Source organism: Periophthalmus magnuspinnatus, chromosome 19, assembly GCF_009829125.3.
Source record: "Periophthalmus magnuspinnatus isolate fPerMag1 chromosome 19, fPerMag1.2.pri, whole genome shotgun sequence".
Classification (NCBI taxonomy): domain Eukaryota; kingdom Metazoa; phylum Chordata; class Actinopteri; order Gobiiformes; family Gobiidae; genus Periophthalmus; species Periophthalmus magnuspinnatus.
Window position 1 is genome coordinate 11768891 of NC_047144.1, and position 24163 is coordinate 11793053.

The following is a 24163-nucleotide window of genomic DNA, read 5'->3' on the forward strand; positions in this document are numbered from 1 at the left end:
GAAATTTTAAATTATCAATGAATGCAAATGAAACTAAGAATACATTTTTAAAATATATATATTTAAGTGATGTGCAAGCTACAAATTACATCGATTGAAAGAGTTAACACCTATAAATATCTTGAGTTTTGTCTTGACGAAAACCCATCCTTTAAAGTACATATCTCGGGATTACGTTACAGTTTGGAATCAAAACGACATTTGTTATATCCCGTTGAATTATGGAAAAGGAATTGTTCCAGAAACCTTTCTTTTTGTACTGGATCATGGAGATATATTACACATGCAGACCTCAGCTTTTACTTTGACATCTTTAGATACACTTTTCGTTTCATAACAGGTGATGAATGTAAAACCCATCACTGAACACTCTACGAAAAAGTAGGTTGGCCATCGCTATCGGTCAGAAGAGAACAACACTGTATAAAATGTATTCATAAGGGAGTATTTGACAGACTGCCTTAATATCTCATTTGCTTGTTGCACGGTGATACGGGAACTTTGAATACAAGATCTTATATTTGTATAAGCGTAAGAACAGGATGCACCAGAACTGAAATGGGGAAAAAAAAGCTTTGAATGAACATACAAAACTGGATACACTGGTGCCACTAATGCACTTTAATAATAATCTGGTGATAAACATTCATACTCACACCTGCCCCTGTATTTAACGCTTTAAATGGACCAGCGTAGTCATTTGTTTAGCTTGTTTTTGTTTGTGTTGTTCTGTATTTGAACAGGGCGCTCGTGAAACACACAGTCTGAGTGCTCTCATTGGGCTCTCCCCGTAGACGTAGAGGTGCATGAAATGAATAGCCGGTGATAATGTAATCGCTGCTGCTACAACGTCTACTACTCTTACGATGTTTCTAAAAATAAAAAGAAACGATGCATTTATTTAACTTTTTTTAATTAATGGTACAAAACAGTATCATTGGTAATCGATTATTGGCTGCTGAATCGTTATCGTTTCATTATTATGGGAAAACTATAGCCCTCATTTGACTTGTGCTGTTGTGTTTATCTGTTTAGTCAGTGGGGGAAAATGTTGCCCTCTTCCTGTCTTCCTCTCTTCCTCTCGTCTTAGTTCTCTGCAGGAGGTACAGCCCAGAACAGTAGGGATCAGTGTGAATATCTGCCTCTAAAACTTCAGTCTCAAAGTGTATGCATGTTACATCTCTTGGCTGTGTTAACGTTCAAACCAGGCCGTATATATATTTTGTAGTAGTGTGCTGTTTTGCCTTGTTGTCATGCATGGTAAATGATGGATGGGGAGTTTGTGGTTTTTACCTTCGTTGTTGCGATTTGAATTACAGTTTAGTCTAGCACTTTTGTTCAAGCTGTCTTAAATATTATGATTTATTATGTGTAGCTCGGGAAACATAATCGTATTATACAAATGCACTCTGAGTTCATCTGGCTCTATGGCAGCAACTAATGCATTGTTTGATGAGTTTCAAAAGTTTTCAAATTTAAACATGAAAATGCAATATTTTACTGTAGCTGTCAAGTGTAGGATTAGACACTAGAGTGAGCTGCTAAGCCAATTAAAGTGAAACTGTATGGTATTGGTGTAAAGGTATTAAACTAACTTTTTGTGATACAGGTCAAAAATTTCAAATTGTAGGTACGTTAACATGATAGACCAGTGAGCACATATAGCAAATGATAGGGTCTTGTTTTTATATTGCATTTTTCCACATTCAAGACACTCAAAGCGCTTTACATCAAGGAAATACACACCCATTCACACACACATTCATACACCAGTGTACGCAGACACAGGGGCGCGAGGTGGTTTAAGCGTCTTGCCCAAGCATTCATCTATGGGAATCTATAGGTCAAGATCGGGATTTGAACCGCCAACCATCGGGTCAACGGACAAACACTCTACCAACTGAGCTCATGTCGCCCCAGTAGCAACTTTAACACAACTTTAACACAATTTAAACCATCATCAGTGTATTCTCTGTGGAAAAGTGGGTTGGCCAATGCTGTCTGTTAGAAGAGTACAGCACTATATGAAATGTATCTATGCCACACCAAAACTGAGACGGGAAAGAGGGATGTTATCTGTTTGAACGAGTGCTCTCATTGGGTCTCCCTGTATAAATCAAAGAAAGAATGAAATGGTGCATTGTAAAGACTGGACCTGTCATTCATTTGCTCGTGCTAATTAGACGATTAGATTTTGTGTTTTCGATTGGAGCATTTAACGAAATACAGAAGCTACATCTAATTTGCACTTATACAAACAAATGTGCCCAATTAGCCCGTGTCACAAGAAAACACAATTCATCTATGTCGGAATAACGAATACAAAAACCTGGATAAACTATGCGACCTCGGGGAGTCCTATTAAATATCCGGTTTTGCACTTTGAACTGCTCCATGGGGGATCCTGTGTGTGGATATTTATAATGAGGACAGTGGCCCTAATGATGTGATGACAGCCCGACACAGGAAGAGCTACACTGTCATAGATAACAGATGTGTAACAGCCGCTCATGACATCATTGTGATTGTGTTATTCAGGCCAACTTGTGAGTAATGCCCTGAGGTATGCTAACAAGGAGCTGAGAACTTACACTTTACATAGGGATCTCAAATGGTCCACAAGATGGCTGTTTATGAGCATGCAGTGACGCGATTGTAGGCCTGTCACGGTAATTACAATATTGACTTAGCATTCAGTACATGACAAGTGAGTACTTTTTCTTTGAGCTAGTGGGGGATCTTCAGTTATTTTTATGTACTACGATGAGAATAAATAACTTCTCATTAGTCATTATAGATGCAAACGAAACACAAAAGTTTTTCATTCAGCCATTTATTTATTGCAGCTCATGTTTTTTTTAATGATACTGTAAAGTTAGAATTGTTTATTGGCATTGGCTGTTTCAATATTATCATTTATCGTCCATATTTTCTTCAGCAGTATATCACGGTTCAAATTTGTTATCATGACAGGCCTTAAGTTTGTATAGTACTTTGCAAATCTCATTCATTTTCAAATTGTAGAGGCCCCGTTGATCTGCTGGAGACTTATTTTCTTACTGATTAGAAGCTGGTTTTGTTGTAATTTAGGGGTTAACTTGTGTTGAGACATGCACACATACTACATCAGACGAAGGAATTAGCTGGAACTAAACCTGGAACTATAGATCAGGACTAGATCAAGACTAAACCAGGGCAAGAGCAGGACCAAACCAGTACAAGTGTCGAACCAGAAACCTTCTTGCTGTGTGAGTGCTAAAAAAAGGTTAAAGGTTAGACAATAATAGATAATGGCCCTTGTATCACCAGATTGTGCAGAAAAAAACTACTTCTCCCTGATGATCTCTTAAATCAGGCATGCCCAAACTATGGCCCGGAGGCCAAATATGCCCCTCAGACCAATTTTTCTTGGCCCTCAAGCTTCCAGGTGAATTGGCCCATATTACATTAAACAGCACTTCTTACTGTACATTTCTGAAAATCTACTTTAACAAGCTCCTATCAAATATTTAATGTGTCCAATTGAGGATGTAAGTATGAATAAAGGTCTAGTGGTTCAGTCTAACTTGTAATAATAACACAGAGACCCTCAATCGGCCCTCAGCTTCGTCTGTGTTTTTATATGTGGCCCTTAATGAGAAAAGTTTGGACACCTCTGTCTTTAAACAAGCTACGATACTATAAGACTGAAAACCCAACTCTTCTCCCTGGCATTTAACACGATCCAGACAGTTTTATTGTTCTTTTCATATGTGTCATGTTATCTATATATTTGCTTTTTGTTGACTTTTATGTGAAGCACTTTGGTCAGCTGAAGTTGTTTTAAATGTGCTATATAAATAAACTTGAACTGAGTATGACAGTTATTTAAAAAAGAAACTGTTAGCAACTTTAATAATTATCGTGATATAATTAGGCCTGTCATGATAATTACTCAACTTTTCGTTCAGTATATTATAAATGGAATAATCATTTTTGGAGGTAGTAGTTATTTTTTCTGCAGTATGATCAGATTTGAGCTGCCAACAGGCCTACATATAATCGTTGATCGCAGTTATTTTGGCGATGATATGGCCCCATGCCTAGCCACACCTAGCCCTCGCATTTCACTTTTCCATATTTTTTACTTTCTCAAAATGCAGCCCAACTTGAATAGATTTTCTTTTTCTGAAGTGGCACTAGAGAAACCACAGTATGTCTAATTATGCCTCTGTGCTATGGAGCAAAAATCTTGAGCAGTTAATTAGTCTCTTGAAATTACATTCCGACTTCGGAGGTTGAAGGCATCATGCGGTCAGAGCTGGTTCATAACATCTCACACTTTCCTGTCATATGTTCAGATGCCTCGAAACCCAGCTGGCTCTGTAGTGTGTGTGTGTCATTTGTACCAAAATGACTATGCTACACTACCGAATCCTACGGTATCATTTAAGAAAATAAAGTTGCAGAACAAAGTAACTATAGAGCCGTGGGTGTATGCCAATGGCGGTGAAAACAGGGATCGACTGACAACATGGTGTCTTGACAATAAGCGATTCAAAATAGCTCAAACATGTGCGTATCACTCCAAAAACAATTAATATGACATGGTTAAAAGCTCTGAAAAGTCGATTTTGCATAATAGGTCTGCTTTAAAAAATAATTAAAAATAAACTAGTTCAATTTAAACAGGTCACAGCAGTCCAAAGTTATCCCTCCTATCCCTGAGTTTACACTTTTCACAATTATCACAGACCAGAGCGGAGATTTGCCATCATGGTAACACTAACTACAACAGCGCACTGATTTTCTGACAATAAACTGCTTCATAAGACTGTAAACGGTGGTCTCATTTTCACCTCAAGAGCTGCTGTATATCTTCACTGGGGCGAGACAAATTTCGCTCAAATACATGGAAAAAATCGGCTACAGCCACTTTAACGACGTCTCTCCACAAAGGAACTGTCTGCTTTAATTATGAAGGAGTGTTGCGCTAACTGCACCAACTTTAGCTTTGATATCCCCTCTTTCAACTGCAACTTCTAATGGGCGGTCTTAGATTTGCCCTCCTCCTCTGTCCCTGCCCCAGCACAAGGAGAGGTGGACTTAATCCTTTGAATCAAATGTGTCACCTACTCCAAGCGGGAATGAATAGAGCCTAGATTACCAGCGGACACTAATCGCATTTAGGCTGCTCGATGATAGCTCCTGAGCTGGCTGGGGCTATTCGCTTTGGGTGTAATAAGTGGAAGGTCCCAGTTTAGGTTGGCACAACTGGGGTCCCCGTACACCTGTTGATGCTACTCCTTCCTTATTTTTATTCTATCATCTGTTTATGACACTGAGTAGGCTATAACTAATGTCAATAAAATCTTCTTTTAGCATTTTATGAGCCAAATGTAGTCCTCGAAATGTAATCATAGCTTAACTTGTAGCTAACTGATGCTAACGTTTGCTATATTCCCTTGTGTTCCCTAATGCATTATAAGAGAGATTAATCTTAGCGAATACAAAAATATATTTCTCAGTAATGGGTTAGCTGAATCGTTGCAAACCAGACAAATCGGACATTCGAACAATGTTCCAACTGACTGCCGCAACGGACTATTTATATCAGGGATTAATCCTTACAGCAAATGTCCATACTTTTCTAAATCCGCTGCCGGAGATTACCTGAACATAAATAATGGAATCACCAAAGCTAACTGGATGCTAACATTAGCTGTAGCCCCAGTGGACAATTTAAAGAGTCTATGTTACCCTTAAAGGTCCTACATTACGCAAAATGGACTCTTGTGAGCTTTTAGCCATGTTATAATTTTGTTACCTCATCAAAAACATACCTGGAGTCGTGTTTTGTTTCATTCACACATGTTTGAGTCACTCTTTATTATTAGTCTGTCTACATCTCCAAACCTCAAAATGCTCTGTTCCACCTTGTGATGTCATGAAGTGGTAGTTTCACAGCTACCTTTTATCTTCTGTTCAGTAGAGATTGGCAGTTCCAGGGCTGAAATCATCCAAATGATTCTAGTGAAGGTGTATGGAGTTTAAAAACACAGTGAAGAACTTCCTGTATTACCACATGATGACATCACAAGGTGGAACAGAGTGTTTTCTGTTTGAGAGAAAAACTCAGCCTAAATATGCAGGGTTTGTGTGTGAAACATGTGTGAATGAAACAAAACACAGCTCCAGGTCTGTTTTTGATGAGGAAACAGCATTAAAACATAGATTAGAAAACAGCACAATATGGGCCCTTTAATGTTAGATTAAATATTTTAAAATGAAGTGGTCCATTTGTAAATCTTCCACGGTGCTACATGTATTTGCCTTCAAAGCTAACTGGATGCTAACACTGCGGCACTTACGTTATGTTAGTAGCTTTGCCAACTCCTCAAAAGCTAAATGTCAACCTCAGCTTATTCATTAAATGCCTTACATTTAAGTCTAGGAAGTCGCTCATAGTGCCTATAGAGTTAAGTGAGACGCAGCTGGAACGGAGCCATCTTATATGCAAAATGTGATGTGAAGTTTAGTGCTTTGGTAATGACGCAGTCTAATCATTCTAATTATTTCTTAATGCTCAAAATGACCACTCAAATCATTAAAACCATTACAGTGCAAAGTCTCGAATCTAAACCTCCGCTCATTTTGGTGCCAAATACTTTGTGCCCTTGACTCCCAACATGGCGGCCCCGCAGCGAGACGGCTATACGTTTCATAAAGAGTTACGTGTGTGTTATTAACCCCTGGCGTGTGGTGACAGGAGACGGAAGGAGATGGAGTATGTAAAGGAAATGACAGGAAACACAGTGTAAAAGCATATCTAATTACTGGACCTCTGAGGCTACGAATGTGCTTTGATATAAAGGCCTGTTTACCGTCAGTTAGACCGCTTAGGAAAATCAGTTTACACGACGGCCAAATGTTTCATACTCCAGCTCCAGGCGTGAGAATAGACGGTAAATAGAAGACATGACACACTGTATCATTATGTAGGTGTCAATCAAAAAGTCACCTTAATTACTGTACAAATTAAAACCTACTTGAGTGTTAAATTACTAATCTTTATTTACTGTTTGGAGCTCAACAGTGATGGTTCCGGAACAAGTTTTTCTCATAAACTTTCCAAAAAAAAAAAAAAAAACTATATTAAAAGTTTGAAGTCTTCCTCGGGGCTAATCAACTATGTGGTAACTAATGACTACAAGATCTATAATTTAATTTAAAATCTGTTTCTGAAATGTGATAAACCGCTAAGTTATTAAAGCGTTTGGCTGAATCTCGCGCTGAATCTTGCGTTTTAAATGTGCTTTTTGGAACGTAAAGCAACCACCTTATGAATATTAGTTAGCACGTAGCTGGTTAGCCTTTGTGATGCGTTAATATTTGAAGTCAATGGGGAAATCGAACCTGGGCAGGCTGTCAAGGTTGAGCTCTATTGCCCATGGTAGTTGCGGTAATAGGCCTGGATATGACAGGAAGGACATCCAGTGTAAAAATGTGTCAAGTCACTACTGAGGTGGGAACCCTTGAAAACAAAAGGAGCAAGTATATAAGTACTGTAAACGCAGATAATATAATATACAGCCTGTCTCATTTGGCGTTGTTTACCGCAAACCAGGAAGTAAGGCTGCTAGTTTTTGTTAGCATTACCGCAATGACAAAACTCCACTCTAGCCTTCGAAATTTGTGGAATGTGTCCAGCCCTAAAAACATCACAGTGAATTATTAAGATACTAGAAATACGTCTGGAATAGGCCTGCCACGATAATTACTATATCGACGTTCTGTTTAATATATTACAAATGGAACGATCATTTTTGGGGGTCAGTATTTATCATGGAGACTTTTTCTTTGTAGTATTGGGAAGATTTTAGCTTTAGAACTTTGAATTATGAACTAAAATTTGACAAACTAATTACTTAAGTGTTCATTCTGGGGTTCATTTATACAGCTCAACCATATTTAACAATATTGTACATTTCTGCTTTATAGTTTGGTTTCAATATTATCATTTATTGTCTATATTGACTATATCGCACGCCAACGTTTTGTATTGTCACAGGCCTAATTAGGAAAGTGAGGACTAAGTTTGAACCACTACAAACAGTTTAAAAGAAAAAGTTCTGTTTTTCACATTTTTAAGGTGATACAAAATCAGGCGCAGTGAATTTAACTTAACTTTATGAATCAGACAGTTTGATTTGATTGATATATATAATGTGTATGTATGAATATATGTATACAATATCCCAAATACATTTCTTGCGCAAGATTCACCCTCAGATAGTCACCCCTCCCTTGTGTTGTTTACTCCAGACTTTCCAGTGAAGGATTCTATTTGCCCTCGCCAACACTTCATGCAATGCAGAGGGCACCAGCATGGGGCTATTTGGAGCTTATGCCTCAGTAAATTGTCTGTTTGACAGACCCTTTTGCATTGTCCGCTCTCTGTTTCCATGGCCTCCTCCCCTGTGTCTCTCCTTGAACCGGCTGCAGCACCGCCTCTCATCACCCAGACCTTGTGCAGTAGTCATCCTCGCTCTGATTGCTTCTCTCTCCTCCACCTCTCCCTCTTTCTCTCTCTCTCTTTTCATCACACTCTTTCTCTCCATCACTGAGCGCTTTTACGACATTGATTCAGACAAAATTGCTGTCCTTCTATTGACACCACCAGGCTCCAACCCTAAACATATTGCAAACAGCCTAAAGTACACCTATAGTAATGGTTTTCTTTATCTTAATGTGTTCATGTTCTAGGGATACAAATGGTTCATAGTTTAACAGCTTTGTGGGAACTAAAAAGATGGATGCCGTAACATGAATCATTAAATTTTAGTGTGCACACTTAACGGTCAGGGTAGGCCTCCAGGAAGTCAACTTAAGGACATGTGTCGGGTTTGAACATGCCGATTCGTAAACAGTGGAAACTATAAAATATATAAGCTGTTCACCATATGCCACCGGATCAGCCTCGCTAAATATATTATACATGTTTTTGGGGACTAGAGGACCTTCCGTTTTTTAAGTCCAGGTCTGGGCATTGATTCTATCCTATTAAGGCAGTGGAAATATTGATATCGCAATATTGGGTGACGCAGTAATCAATATTACAAATCCTGCTCTCAACATAAACATCGTTGGTTGAGATCAGATCCACTGACAGGTTGGTGGTGTGATTCCAGCTCCCATAGATGAACACTGTTGTTGTGTCTATGTTGTTGTTGTGTCCCCAGTGTCTATGTACACTGGTGTAGGAGGTGAGTGGTTCTTTAATGTAAAGTGTAAATGTTTGAGTACATCGGAAGTGCTATATAAAAATTTGACCATTTACAGATATTTGTTGTTTTTGGAAAGTAGAATGGACAAAGAGACATATTTTCCTTATTAAGTCCTACATTAGACTTGGGCTGGTCTTGGTTTTGTCGTTAAGTTTTTATTTTCACTCAGTTTGACTAGCAAACTTTTTATCAACCAAAATTATACCAAATAGTATATTAAAATAATTAAAAAATATATTTATCACAATCGGTGGTTTTCAGACTCTAGCCTGTGATGATGTCATACTTCCAGATGGGGGCAACAGACAGTTTTCCCTATTGATTACATTGGACTTTGCCATGCATATTAGTGACTAGACCAGACATGGGCTATAACCCGGAGGACACACATGGCCCTTTGGGCTTATTAATTTGTCCCGGCGAATGTTACCAAAGTATATTAAAATAGATAAGGGTAAACCTTGTTCACTTTACCTTTTCAACAAGTTGTTGATCTTTTGGCACTTGATAAAACTGAATGTGAGTTTTTCTGCTGTGTTTATTTAACTGTAATTTTATAAATGAATTATTAATGTAATTAATGCAGTTGGAAATTGTACAATGAACTTTGCATATTCATGCTTTGCTACATGTTACAGGCCAAATCTCTAATGTAATATATACATAAAAATATATATCCTGACCCGGCCCCTCTGTCAAATTTTAGGAGCCATTGTGGCCCGTGTGTCAAAAAGTTTGCCCACCTTTGGACTAGACCAAAGAAGTCACTGTGTTACAACCAAAATCTGCACATAAACAATTAGCTGCCTCCATCTGTATTAATAATAATGGCTTACACTTGTAATGTGCTTTTCAAAGCTTCTCAAAGCGCTACACTATAGTCATTATTCATTCATTTCCACACTTGGTGATGGTAAGCTACTATTGTAGCTACAGGTGCCCTGGGGCAGACTGACGGAAGCGAGGCTGTCAATCTGTGCCATCAGCCCCTCTGACCACCACCTATCATTCACGCACACACCACTTTCATACTAGGCAATGTGCGTGAAGTGTCTTGCCTAAGGACACAACGAGAGAACTTGGTCCGAGCGGGACTCGATCCTCCGACCTTCGGACCAGCACTCCAACCACTGAGCCACTGTTGCCCCAATTATATTATATTTATCTCATTGGCCAATACAGTGTTATGATGTCATTTGAAATGAGCTATACAAAGTACAGTTTTGACAATAGTCGAATGTGGCATCTTTTTCCTCATTACATTATGCAGTCTTATATCGCATTGCAACTTAAAGAAACAGTGCCTTCTCCGAGGTCTACACTGTCTGCTTCTGGTTTGCGTTGCTATTGTCTGTATTCTTCCTGCAAATCCCAATTTAAAATAATTTGCATGTTTTAATTGAATGATCCCACGTTGAGTCAGTCACTGTCCACATTTCAATTAGTTTGGCCCCATTAGGATTTCCAGTTCAGGCTAAATGACATTAATTGTGTCCCAGTGTTACAGAATGCTGGCTGATGGCTGATATTTCCAGTAACATCATCGTCAAGTCACAAAGGTGATGATATAACTGTATTTAACGGTTGTCAAGGCGTCTGTCACCTACCAACATCAGGTAATTACATCCACACTTTGTTTCTATGGCGTTGTTACACATGCATAGGTATTGAAATATAATTTAACTACGCCTTCTACATCAAAGGTGCACTATGTAACTTTTCTTGTAGAGGGTCTGCCGCCTGCTTGTCTCCATGGAGATGACTGAAGATAATTGCTTTGCCTGGAATGTTCCACAGTTTGGCATTTAATTCTTCTATCTTGCATTTATTCAAGTTCACCCCAAAACACCTAGATGTGACACGTAAACTGGCCACAATGCAATGACGTCTCTGTGGAGATAAGCAGGAACAGGCCCTCTACCACAAAAATGCCATAGTGCACCTTTAAAATATATTTATGTATTTCTATATTTTTGGCCTATAGTAAAAGAAAAACGTGACTCTTTGACTGTGGATCATCCCCAGACGACTGAGGGATCACACAGACATTTTGGGCCTATAGAAATCACTAATTGGTCAGTCAGCAGTGTGTGAAATGGAGTTGAAGAGTGTGATGAGACCATAGACTGGATATATAAATGGACGTAGATTACGCGCTAGGCACTGCGTTCCAAATCAGGGGTGCACTTCGGGCTCCATTGACTATAACTGCTGCAGTGAGCCTCGTCATTTTGGTCTTAAAATGCTCGTATTGACCCGATTCGCTATTTCGCCCATAAATCAAGATATGAACATTAATAACAGACAAATCAGGTGCCTTCTTTCCTCGAGGTCACTGCCGCTACTGTTAGCAAATTCTATGGGTGAGACATTCAGTAACTACTGTAAAGCATTTTTTTTCACAGGACTGCTTCGTCCCTATAGTAAGAGATCTAATTTTGAAACGTTTCACACCTCTCTTCATCTGACATCGACCCAAACATGCTGACTCATTTCTGCTTGCAGATATCCTCCATGTCATCAACGCACATATTTCATCCAAGCCATTAGCCAGAGCGTTTGTGAGTGGCTTTCCTCATGGCTCCCCGCCGCGCACACGACTACGCAATTGATTCCCGATGCCGGCCCCGACATGCTAAGCTTCCTTTTAATCTCGGATGAAAAATGCACCCCAAACCAGAACATGTTTTGTTTTTTAGCTACATAAAACAGCTCAAGTGGCATAAAGTCCCCGTTTTTTCCCCAACATACATGAAAGCCAGATGTGCAGCACCGATTCACCAATGGAAAGAGACTTCATGCTGCCATGCTAAGCCATTGTGGTGTGGTTATACAAAGCCAACAGCCCATGCCGCATATGACATGGTTTAGGTCCTCTCGGTGCTGGAGCCAGCTTTTATTACATGAGAATAATTTCATAAGTCTGCAGTGTGCGGAGGTGAGACAATTACATATAATTGAAGTGGAGCGTTAATACTAAGTTATGTCCTACGGCAAGATACAATCAAAGACACCACTGGAATAATTATGGCTCCGAGAGGGATATGTAAGGATATAGAGGTGTTATGACAAATCAAAAGCGTTCATATCAACCACATGTTGTTTTAAGGACAATTATTCACTGAACAAACAAACAAATCTATTATGATGTGTGACTCATTCTTAAAGCTACTGAGCTGACTGTGTTTCTCTGTATTTCAGACTTTATATGCATGTCAGTGGCAAAATGTGTTATCGTGACAGGCCTAGTTGTATATAGTAATTTTGTCTTAGCATAGCATTAGCAACTTGTCTCTATCCAGGTGTTATCATTTTGCCTAGAGCACAGATGAGATGTTACTGTTTTGTTCCACAGTATGACATTAAACTACTCTATCTTGTATTTAGAGCTTTATTGTTGAAAACCATAGCTTGAAAAACATGCATTCTACTGTCAATGTGATCGCATCTCACCTGGTGGCGTCACCTGCTGCTAGTCGTCATGACGATTGACGAGATTAATGCCATACTGTGGAACAAAACAATAACATCGCCATGACGACAAACAGAGGTAGACCTCCTCTACATATTGCTATAAATCAGGCATGCCCAAACTGTGGCCCGGGTGCCAAAAGCGGCCCTCAGACCAGTTTTTCTTGGTCCTCGAGCTTCCAGGTAAATTGGCCCATATTACTTTAAACGGTACTTTTTACTGTACATTTCTGAAAATCTACTTACTGCCCATCTCAAATATTTAATGTGTCCCATTGAGGATGTAAACATGAATAAAGATCAAGTGATTCAGTCTAACTTATAAGAATAACATTTTCATTGTATTCGCGTTACACTAAGTTATGTCCTCAGTCGGCCCTCAGCTTTGCCTGTGTTTTTATATGTGGCCCTTAATGAGAAGAGTTGGGACACCCCTGCTATAAATTCTTGCTGTATAGATTTAAATTAGTAATCATAAAGGTCAAACAATATCTGTAAAAAAAAATCTCTAAAGTTTTTATTTATATATAAAATTATTCGTACCACAAAAATATTAAAGATGTATTTACATGTTTCATATAAGGGTAATTCCAGCTACTTTTTCCAAACTGAATGTACAGCTTTGGGAGACTATAGCCTATGGCAGACTATGCTGTTAAGATGCATTATCTCCTACTGCCGTCACGTGAGTGGATAATGACTAGTCGCATTTAAATCCCCGTTTGATCTCATTTGTAGTCAACACGAGGGCTGGAGAACACTTAAACCGCAAGCTCCAATCCTCCTGAAGTGCTATGCTTTTGTACGCTCAATTTCACCACCTTTGTGATGTCTGAACCTGCAGTGTGGCTACGTAAGACGGGCTAACGCGAGCCGATCAGTGCAAAGGGAAGTGCCAGATTGGGGTAATTATGTCCAAAGTCCTGCCCTGAAGAGGCCTGTTTGTACATGGACTCGACAAAGCCTTTTGTAGGGGATCTGCTCCATGCCAAGACCTACGCATTGGTCTATGGGTGCTTTCCCACAGAAATGCATCCAGGATAACCATGATGCAATGTTCTCCCTCAGAGTTATAGAGACAATATGCCCACTTAGACCTCGAGTAGAGATGGGACTTTCGGTTCCTTTGTGGGATCTGAATCTTTTGGATGCATTCACTTCAAAGAGCAGTTCAAAAGACTGGCTTTTTTATGTTCATTTATATGACAGAAGTCAATGTGAGAACTCATTTTATCTACGGCCAAGGCTAAAATTTGATTAAAATGGTTCAAACTGAGAGTGGGAGTGTGTTCAAATGATGCATCTAAATGATGCAACGTTGCACTACAATGATAATAATTTAAAAACGAACAGTTATGATAGCTCTCACTCTGTTTCTGTGCTGACTGTGGTGTTAGTTCAGTGTTAATCAGTGTCAAAATGCATCAAAATTAGAAAGAAAAAGATCCAGTTCTTTTAAAAAATGAGATCCGATTCCAAGCATTCGCGTAAATGGGCTGTTCTAAAGAGCTGGCTTTTTTTCCCCATAGATATTTTGCAGAATTCAGATATGAAAAGTTCGAAGGCACGGAGGGGGCTAACAAGCTATGTGATAGTTTGAAAATCGCTGACGCAGTTTTTAGTCCAAAAATCTAGGCCTTATTGAAAACCCATTTTTTCTGTGAATGTCTTCTATCTTTGCAGTTTATACAATTTCGGGAATACGTAAATAAATAAAGTGTCTTATGCTTATTAGTTACCACGTAGTTGATTAGCCCTAGCAAGCTAACGAACTTCAGGGTGAGCAGTCACTATTAAGCTCCACATCACTGCAAACAAACTACAGAAGTGGCTAAAATACACCTTACGTAACTTTTAACATATTAATTTTGACTCAGAAAATTGAAAAATATTGCCTCACATCTAAAAATTTCAAAATATACCCATTTCAATATCACAAATGACCAGATTTTTCTTTCCGCATACCCTGTAGAGACTTTGAAAGGCAACTAAAGTGCATCATAAAGTTGATGGGGGTTCTTTATGGTCGGCCATGTTGGGTTGAGCCTCACTTGTTTTGTAGGAGATTAATCCCTGAAGGCAGAAGAGTGCGGCAGCATCGGATCTTTTCCATCCGCCATCACTCAGCCAAATGACAGGACAGTGGGTATCCTAAGCCCCGCCCTCACACTTCAAAGACTTCACATTACTGTAACCACAAGAGAAAGGCCCCCCACAGGAAGAAAACCTGTAATATTCAATACTTTTTACCCCCAAATTTTGTAAGTAAGAGTTGTAATTCAGTCCTAGTATTGTAGACAATTTATAGCTGGTTTTACAGTTAAAGGGCTTATATTACTGTGTTTTCTAATCTATGTTTATTGTTTTGTATTGTTACTGTCTGTCTGTTTTTTGAATGGACCACGAGTCCGAAATAAAGATGAATTGAATTGAATATGTTATAATGTTGTTTCCTCATGATAAACATACCTGGATTTGTGTTTTGTTTCATTCACATGTCTCAGTTCCACCTTGTGATGTCATGTGGTGATACAGGAAGTGCTTCAATGTGTTTTTAAACTTCACTAGAAACATTCAGATGATTTCAGCCCTAAAACTGCAAATCTCTGCTGCACTAAAGGCAACAAGTAGCTGTTAACTTGAAAACTACCACTTCATGACGTCACAATGTGGAACAAGGGCATATTAGAGCTTTGGAGATGAAGACAGACTAATAATAAAGAGTTATTCAAACATGTGTGAATTAAACAAAACACAGCTCTTGGTATGTTTTTGATGAGGTAACAACATTTCAACATAGCTTAAAACTTACGAAAGTCCTTTTTATGTAATACGAGACCTTTACCCTTAAGAAAAAGTCTACAAGGACAACCGGATATTACGTCTTCTCACCAAATGACCAAGTACCAAATGATAAATAGTAAAAATATGTCTATGATTGATGAAAAATTGTGATGGTTGCCATAGCAATTAGCAACAAGGATAAAAAAAACAAAGCTTATGGATAATTAATATTGCACATTACGTTGTCTAATGCCTAGCCCGGAAGTCTTCATATGAAATCAATGTTAATATGTTTGCGTGGTCTTTTATTCATGAAGTCAGATCAGATTGTCAGGAGAGGTCATTATGGCGAGCTCAAGACTCCAGTGAATACCATTAACGAAGCTTATCGAGGCCTCACCCACAGCTTTTCCTGAAACACTCCCAGGCTTATGTACACAACACACATATACGCGCACACACAACAACACTGATATACTTTCTCATTAGATACTCGATAGTCCTGCTTCAAATGCTTCATTCATGCCCAGGTTTCAACTTGTGCCTTGAACTTTACAGTATTGACACTGACCCCATACTTACCGTATTAAGTGATGTATATAGTCCTGTATTTGAGATCGGGGACATCTGTGGTTTCATCGCAGCGTGTCTAATGTCTATATCCCGGATAGATCCTGTGATAGATGTTGTTTCAGTTGTCACAGCAGAAAGGTCAAAGATCACCGCTGTATGTTAGGTGAAACTATGGTTATGATAATTACTATATCGAGTTATTGCTCAATATATGACAGATGGAACAATCATTTTTAGGGGTCAAGATTTATCGAGAGGACTTTTTCTTGGTATTAGTGGGGATCTTTTTGTTATTGGCGCCATATTGTACCATTAGAGTCGTTTTCTAAATGGTTGATCAGGCCTAGGTGAAACTCCATTGAATTATTTGCAGTTAATTTGTGTTCAGAAGCTGCTCCTTATGTTCACTGTAGTCTGCTGATGCCTTCAAAAACCAATTCAAAAACTCAAAACGCACTTATTTGGTTTTGTGCTATCGGTAACACCAGGAGAGTCAGCTTAGATACACTATATAAGCTAGCTAGCCGCTTAGTGCAAATATAGCACGAGAATGTGATCACATGCCTCCCTCACGCTACTGAAATTTGACTTGACTCAGTTGACGCAGTTTCACATGAACTGGCAGAAGTCAGAAAGCCGTATCTGCTTGCACCCAATGCTCATAGCACTCAATGTTTCAGCCAGACTGGAATGTAGAGGCAGGAGATGTATCGAAAAATGGATTACGTCGCAGTTGTTGTTCTGGAGATATACCAAATTAGAATATCGAGTGTGTTGTGTGTAATTAAAACCACTGTAAAGAACTAAACATCCTGTCTTTTTATGGAAAAATCGTGTTACTTCTGCAAACTTGTACTGAAATCCGGTGGAGATTGTGTTCGTTTATTGGTTCATGTTTCAGTCCTCGCTCAAATGTGAATGCACCTGGAGTTGTTAACAATGTACAAGCTGAACAAAATCCTTTACTTTATAAACATGAATCTCATCGCAGTCACAGTACGCCCCCCCCCCCCTCCCGACTCCATCGACTCCAGCTCCAATTCCCTTTACATTAGAAAACTATAGCCCCTCTCTCTGTAACTGCTGCTGTCAGGTTCGTCATTTTGGTCTTAAAATGTTTGTATTAGCCCGCTCTACATGATCCTGGTGTTTTTATTTCACTAGTGTGTCCGTAAATCGAGATATGAACATTAACAACAGACAAATCAGCTGCCTTCTTTCCCCGAGGTCGCTCCCACTAGCATTAGCAACAGGTTTGATTGACAGCTTTGCTAAGTGCCCGCCGCCTACCAAGCCATCGATGTGGGCGGGAAGGGGCGTTACCTTTAGTGCCTTCTCTCCAGATTGGCTTTTTGGTTGCTATGATACACACGGTCAGAATTCCTAGTATGGAACTTGGCTCTAAATACGCCGCAATAACAGCTAGCGTCGATGAGCTTCATTTGACTGGAGCTGAACACTACGGGTGATGTCACACTCCCTTAGTCCATTTCTTTATACAGTCTATGCGATAAAGTGATATTTCAACATGTTTCTTGTTGATTTTATGATCAGTTAATATTTTGTGCGATACTTGAACGTCAACGAATACATTTACAGTCACATTTTAGCGCATTCCTTTTGCATTGCTAAATTATAGAGATACATTTTTGTCAGTATCACATATCCTAAACAAATGGTGGCAAAAAGCATCCCTGAAGTGCCGTGTCATTACAGAGGTGTGTGCATTTATCCAGTGTACAAGTGTTGACATGTCAGGAAAAATTTTGACATTTACAGTCACACCCCAAAACTCCCATTGAAGCAGTGAGTGGGGTGTTCATTTTGGTTTCTGACAACCCAGTGATGGTTAACCACCTGTCAGATTCCTGCCTTAACAACCACGACAGGCCTCGGCTCTGAGAAACCAGAGACGCCCTTAGCCTCTTCTCTCTGGTCTGCAAAAGCGTACGTGATATTATGATTTGGTTTTAGCTTCAACAGGAGGCCGCCATATGACTGCGTCTCTATTGACTGCGTTCACGTGATAATCCCAACATTGAAAAATCATAGTTTAATTAATATCGAGCTGGCGGACAGGGCAGAATGGTATGGTGGAATTTGCTGCTTAATAGACCTGTCACAATCTATTGCTACAGAGAAATACCACGATAAATGATAATATTTAAAGTACCGTTTTTACTTTGCATGTCTTTTAATGAAACAAAAAACAGAACGTACCAATAATTAGCCATAAAAGGGATTTATTCAACCTCTCTACAGCTCAAATCTTATCATATTACAACAAAAATACCCCAAATCTCACCACTTTTGCAAAGAAAAAGTACTCACAATTAGAGCTCGCCAGATATGGTTTATTTCATGGCCGATGCCGATTGTTTAAAATATGAAAGGAGAAATCGAGGACCGATAAACTCTGACGATATTTTTGCGCTGATATGTAGGATTTTTTTGCCCAATTCTGTACTTTTAATTTACGTCAATCAACATCATCTACTGCCCCCTTTTACCGCATCTTCAACAGAGCAGTTTTTGCAGATCAGAGCAGAGGTTTTGAGTGACTTTATCTTTTTGCATTCAAGTGTTCAAATAAAGCTGCATGTGTACTCTAAAACTGTTCTCTGTCAGCATTACTTTTCCATTATATCTTAAGACAGTAGTGTTATTCAACCCCAAACATGTGATTACTGTCTACTGAAAGGACTTTAAACAGGCTGTACCCAATTTTTTTTCCATGTTGTTGAGCAAAATTAGCTTTGCCCCAGAACAGATTTATTTGATAAGCAGCTCTTAGAAAGCAGCTCTTAAGACTTCAAAATAAGTCCGCTGTGTACTGTCTTAATTATAAAGTGTTTCATCCGTCGAGAATAATCGCGATTAACGATAATATCAAGATAATGATTGGAGTTGTTGACAGTTCTATATTTGAACAACTGCTTTATAAATACGCTTGAATAGAATATCGCACATTTGACCAAAGTGCTACACATAAAAGTCAACAAAAGACGACAAACGCGATACACGAAAGCCAAGTTATCCTGTCTAGCTAGTATTAAATGCCCGGGAGAAGAGGGTTAGATTTCCGTCTAGCCTTAAACCGCGACATTGAACATTTGCGGATCATATGTTTGGATATTTCTTCCAAAAACAATACGTCTTCTATGGAGTTACGTAAGCCCCTTCCCTCCATCTGAAAATGTATCATCATATTCTCGATTAGAACGTGAACACAACCCATTGAAACGTGTATAGTTCTGTTCACACTCTTCTCCCTGCGCCTTCTTCTGTGTCCGTGCCCACACCAGGCAGTCGGGGAAGAGCCCTCCAGCTAATTAGAGGCTTGCCAGTGGAATTTCACCACGACAAAGAGGGGTATTCATTTCGGTGGGTCGGTGAATGGGCCTGGTTGGCATGTGGTGAAGGCATTTTTCTAAAGAGTTAGCAAAAAACCATCTTTGAAGAGCGTCTTCCTCACACAAGACACAATATAATTCCTCGCTGCCAACGCCTTAGCTTGTGTTTGGCCATATTTCATCCAGCGCTACGTAGTGGGAGGGAGATCTGAGCTGGCCTCTGTCCCTGGCTCTAGACGCAAGGGCGAAACAGTTGACCTCTGCTGGTAATGTGTGGTCGACTGCTCTCCTATGACACCGAAAGCTTCAGTGCAGACAAAATTAGATGAAGGTTGGCTAATTAATTACATTTTAAGTGAGAATTAGTCTTGTGTGATCAGTTTGGGTGTTTTAATGGAGAGGTATACAGTGATATATACAATTAATGATACTGTCTATTTAAAAACGGCGTACTGGGATTATCTTGTTCTACTGTTATTGTGTCAGTGGTATAAAGTCATTTCAATATTATTGTTTATCGCAGTTTATCTCTGCAGCAATATATCAATTGTTAAATCAAAATTTGTTATCGTGACAGGCCTAGTTAAAAAGCATGTGGCTTGGAGTTTGTTGGATTCTTTGAAAAATGTGCCTTTTTTTTGGTTAAATGGCAACGTGTCATGTTTATATTTGTCAAATTAAAGAAATTAAATGGCCCGTGCAAGATTTTTTTCCATGCAAAATTTGTCCCAGTTCAGTTGTTATGTTTGTGTCAGCAGTGTAATATCAGCATCTAATTAGAAAGGGTTCTGTTATTCCGAGAATCAGGAAGACCACAGTTAGCATGCTAGTTAAAAGCTGTGAAAACTGGTTATAAGCTCATCACCGTGAAAAATTAGGATGCTCGGAATGTGAAGCAAAAATATAGACTGTAATGAGCTAGTTCTTTTTTTTTGAGACAGTAAAACTCCGGGACAACGCCATTTTTGTTTTGTGAAAAGAAAATCAAATCAAATGGAAAAACGATTTTGAACAATATTAGGCCATATCACCCAGACATGAGCTATTTTACATCAGGCATTACATTCTTTACCCAAACACACAAATGACCTCTGAACTGGGTCTACGTTTAAGGTACAGTCAGTTCTTACATTTATCAACATAATTACCCCCTATCCATCTCCTCTATGGGTCCTGCTCCCGGGTCCTGGCTAAGAAGGTGATTTTTCCTGCGTTGACATAAAAGTCATCTGTCTTGCATTCCTGTGTGCAACCCGGCCTTTCACGTCGGGAGCCTGTGTGGATTTTTTTTTTTTTATGTGGACAATCGCATCAAACATTCCCAAATTTCCACAATGCATCCCCATACGGTGCACATCCTTCCTGGACTTCCTGTTTGAGAAAGACATTAACTGCATCCTCCTATTGGTCAAATTACTCTCCTATTTAGGTGTGAGTTTCCTTCCTCTAATTTTTTTCATTGTTTTATCAATTTTTGTTACATTAAATAAAATTGTAGTACGTGCTTTTTGGCATTTTTCTTTTTCGGTATTTTTGGCCTGTTACATAATTTTACATTATAGGAAGAAGTTATGTCACCGGAAGAGTGATATATGATCTGGTACAGGGATGCACAATATGAATAAAAAAATAAAAAATAAATAAATTGAAAAAAAAAAAATCTATTGGCTATATGTATATTTTTGTGATTATTATTATTTTATTTTTTTGTGATTTTTGTTTTTTGTGATTTTTGGGTTTTTTTGCATTTGTGAATTATATTTTCCAATCGGGATTCAGTTCACAGTGCACATTTTAAACTCAATAGACTGAAATATGGACAGCTAAACTATTCCAAGAATCCCATAGTTTTCAGAGGATGTTTGCAGAGGTCAAAAACAATAATGGATTTATACACCTTTCCCAAATGGAGAACAGAACATTCCATTGCCTAAATAATTCCTGGCTCTGTAATTTGATAATTGCAACACTTACTTCATTGTGATATGACATCGTTTTGTATCATTTATTTTAGTCTCACGAGAGGTCACCAGTGAGCAGTGTCAGGGGTGGATGAAGTACTCAATTTTGTTACAGATACAGAGGTAAAAAGTTACTCAGGTAAAAGTATCACATGAAAAAACTGACTTAGGTAAAAGTACCAGTTTAAAAATGTACTTTAAGAGTAAAAAATAAAAGTATTTCACACAAGTGTTGTTAATTTGTTAAAGTGTAAATGCAGTGATATTGATTTAAAAATGATACATATTTTGGTCAACAGGAGCAAAACTAATAAATGTTTTAATTTTTTAATGAATTTTGTGTATTATTTGTGTTTGCTCAAAGCCAAAGCTTGAACTCGAAAACTTCAGTCAGGATGATCATGGTAAAAGTAACCCAGTCCAGTTCAAAAATATACTGAAGTAGAAAGTACAAATACCTGCTTTGAAATGTAGTGAAGTAAAAGTAAAAAAAAAAATCCACTGTAAAACTGACTTAAGTAAAGTACAGATACCTACAAATTCTACTAAAGTACAGTACTTTACAAACCCAGGATCCTCTTGTTGTGAGGCAGGAATGCTAACCACTAGCTTTTTTTTTTGTTTTTTGTTTTTACTTACTTTACTTTTACTTTACTTATTTTTATTTTTATTTATTTCTATTTTTATTTTATTTTATTTTATTTGTATTTTTTTTCTTGGGAGACTAAAACCAAAAACTACTCTTTTAATAGAAAAAGCTGATTAAACATTACTTTATCAAACACATAAATAAAAACAACAACAAAACAGTAACAGAAATTCTGCTTTTGAATTTTGCCACCTAAAGTAAAAATGTAGTATACTGCGTTTTGTTGTAGTATTGATATCACTGTTATAACTGCAGCCGTGACACTTGTACATTAGTGTGAACGTGACATGGGTCATCGATACATGTTTGCCTTTCATGTTTGCTTGCGTTAGATAAACTCACAGAGGTCCCTGGGGCCGCGTGTGTCGTCATACACCACACGAGGAAACTAGAAAGTCATAAAACGCCATAAAGGGAACAAAGACACGAGCTGAGAAAATGAGGAAGCAGTTTACAAAAGACTATAAAGACCCTACTCAGCAATACAGACTGAAGAACGGGCAAAATGGCGGTAACAGAAACGATTGGCAGAGTCGACATGAGAAATAGGACAAAGGGGAGCTGGCTGCAGAGGAGGAGTATCGGCTGTCCGAGTTGGCCTTTGCAGTGCATGAATGCCAGCACTACATAAAGAGCAACGGGTTTAGTGACATGGGAGAGATATTGTGGGTGTTGTGTGGTTACGGGTTCACAGGGGTTGGCGATAATCATAACAGATATATTTTTTTGATTTTTTAAAATATACCCAATAATAGTACTTAGTGTGTTTTATTTTTTTATATGTATATTTTTTATTTTTTTATTTTTTCACTGCCAATTTTGGATCTTCAAAACAACTATATATTTACTATTTGCTCACTTCTACAGGTAGATAGCCCAAATTGATGTGAACTGCTGTTAAAATCCACAGAAAAAAATCCAAGAAAAAAAAGAGTTTGACACAACTGTATTGAGTCTCAGATTTCCCGAAAGTTATATTTAAAAGTGTTTTACAATATCATAATTTTAACAACAAATATATGCCACTAGTCTACTATTACTCCAAAATCCGATTATGTGATTGCCGGGAATATTCAACGTGTCTTGCTAGTGGACAATGAATTTGGGACTTGAACTACCAACTCTTGTCAACTTTCTTATTTTACTAATACAACAGGTAAACGGATTCTGTGACTAATATGAAGAACTAAATATGGTGTCACCGTTATCATGCCCAAAATAATTGTGATTAACGATTATATCACGATAACAGTTAAAGTTGCTGACACTTTTAAAATGTTATCTTATTATCTTTTTTTTTGTTTAGAAAATTTTCGTTAACAAATATACTAGTAATTTTGATAGTTTTGCTAATATATAATAAGTAAAAATAGATGTTTATAACTTCAGTGACATAGGACAGTATGACACACATTTACAACTGAACGAGATTCGAAACTGAGTTCAGGTCTGGGCACCATACAGAACGCATATAGCAGCAGTGCCTTAGTTGTGGTCTCCTGTTACTTGGTCGTAGCTCGTTCTCATTCCCTGACACACCTTTTTGCTCATAGCACTTGTTACACAGGGCACTATTATGAACACCGCCCCCTCTTGTCATCACCACCTATGCTTGCACTACATTACTACTTATTTTCCATATGCTTCCTTTATTCCTAACAGTCCCTTACAATATCCTCTTTTGATTTTCTTGCAGGGCGGAGACGAGGCAGGCCGACGACGCAACACAACGCATGCAGTGTGGGCTGTGGAAATCATTAACCCAACAACAAGCGCACACAATATGACAGGTACGTGCTAAGGCGCTAATTATAATCACTGTGCATTCACGCCCATCATTGTGTTCTATACCTAAGAGGGTTTATTTACAGCATATGCTCAGCTGGTTGTGCTATGAACTATAATTGCGTTTGACTCACATTCGAGGCAATTTAAAGCTTTACTATGCAACTTTTCTCGAGGAGTCTGCCACCTGTTTGCCTCCATGGAGGTGTTACAGTTTTGCCGAGAAGGTTTCGCAGCGTTGTCGCCACCAGATCGAGTCACGGGTCGGATAGCAAAAGAGAAATCCAGCTCGGTGAAGACTTACAGGTCAGATCTGTGGAG

At 38.5% G+C, this 24163-nt stretch overlaps 1 long non-coding RNA gene across 1 annotated transcript in view; it reads left to right on the plus strand.

The window, feature by feature from the left end:
- LOC129457153 (uncharacterized) overlaps window positions 1-23847 on the plus strand; it is an 87119-nt gene extending 63272 nt beyond the window's left edge. The window contains exon 3 of the long non-coding RNA XR_008649114.1: window positions 23754-23847. This is a non-coding gene — a long non-coding RNA (uncharacterized LOC129457153). The remainder of the gene's footprint in view (window positions 1-23753) is intronic.
- Window positions 23848-24163: the final 316 nt, after the last annotated feature.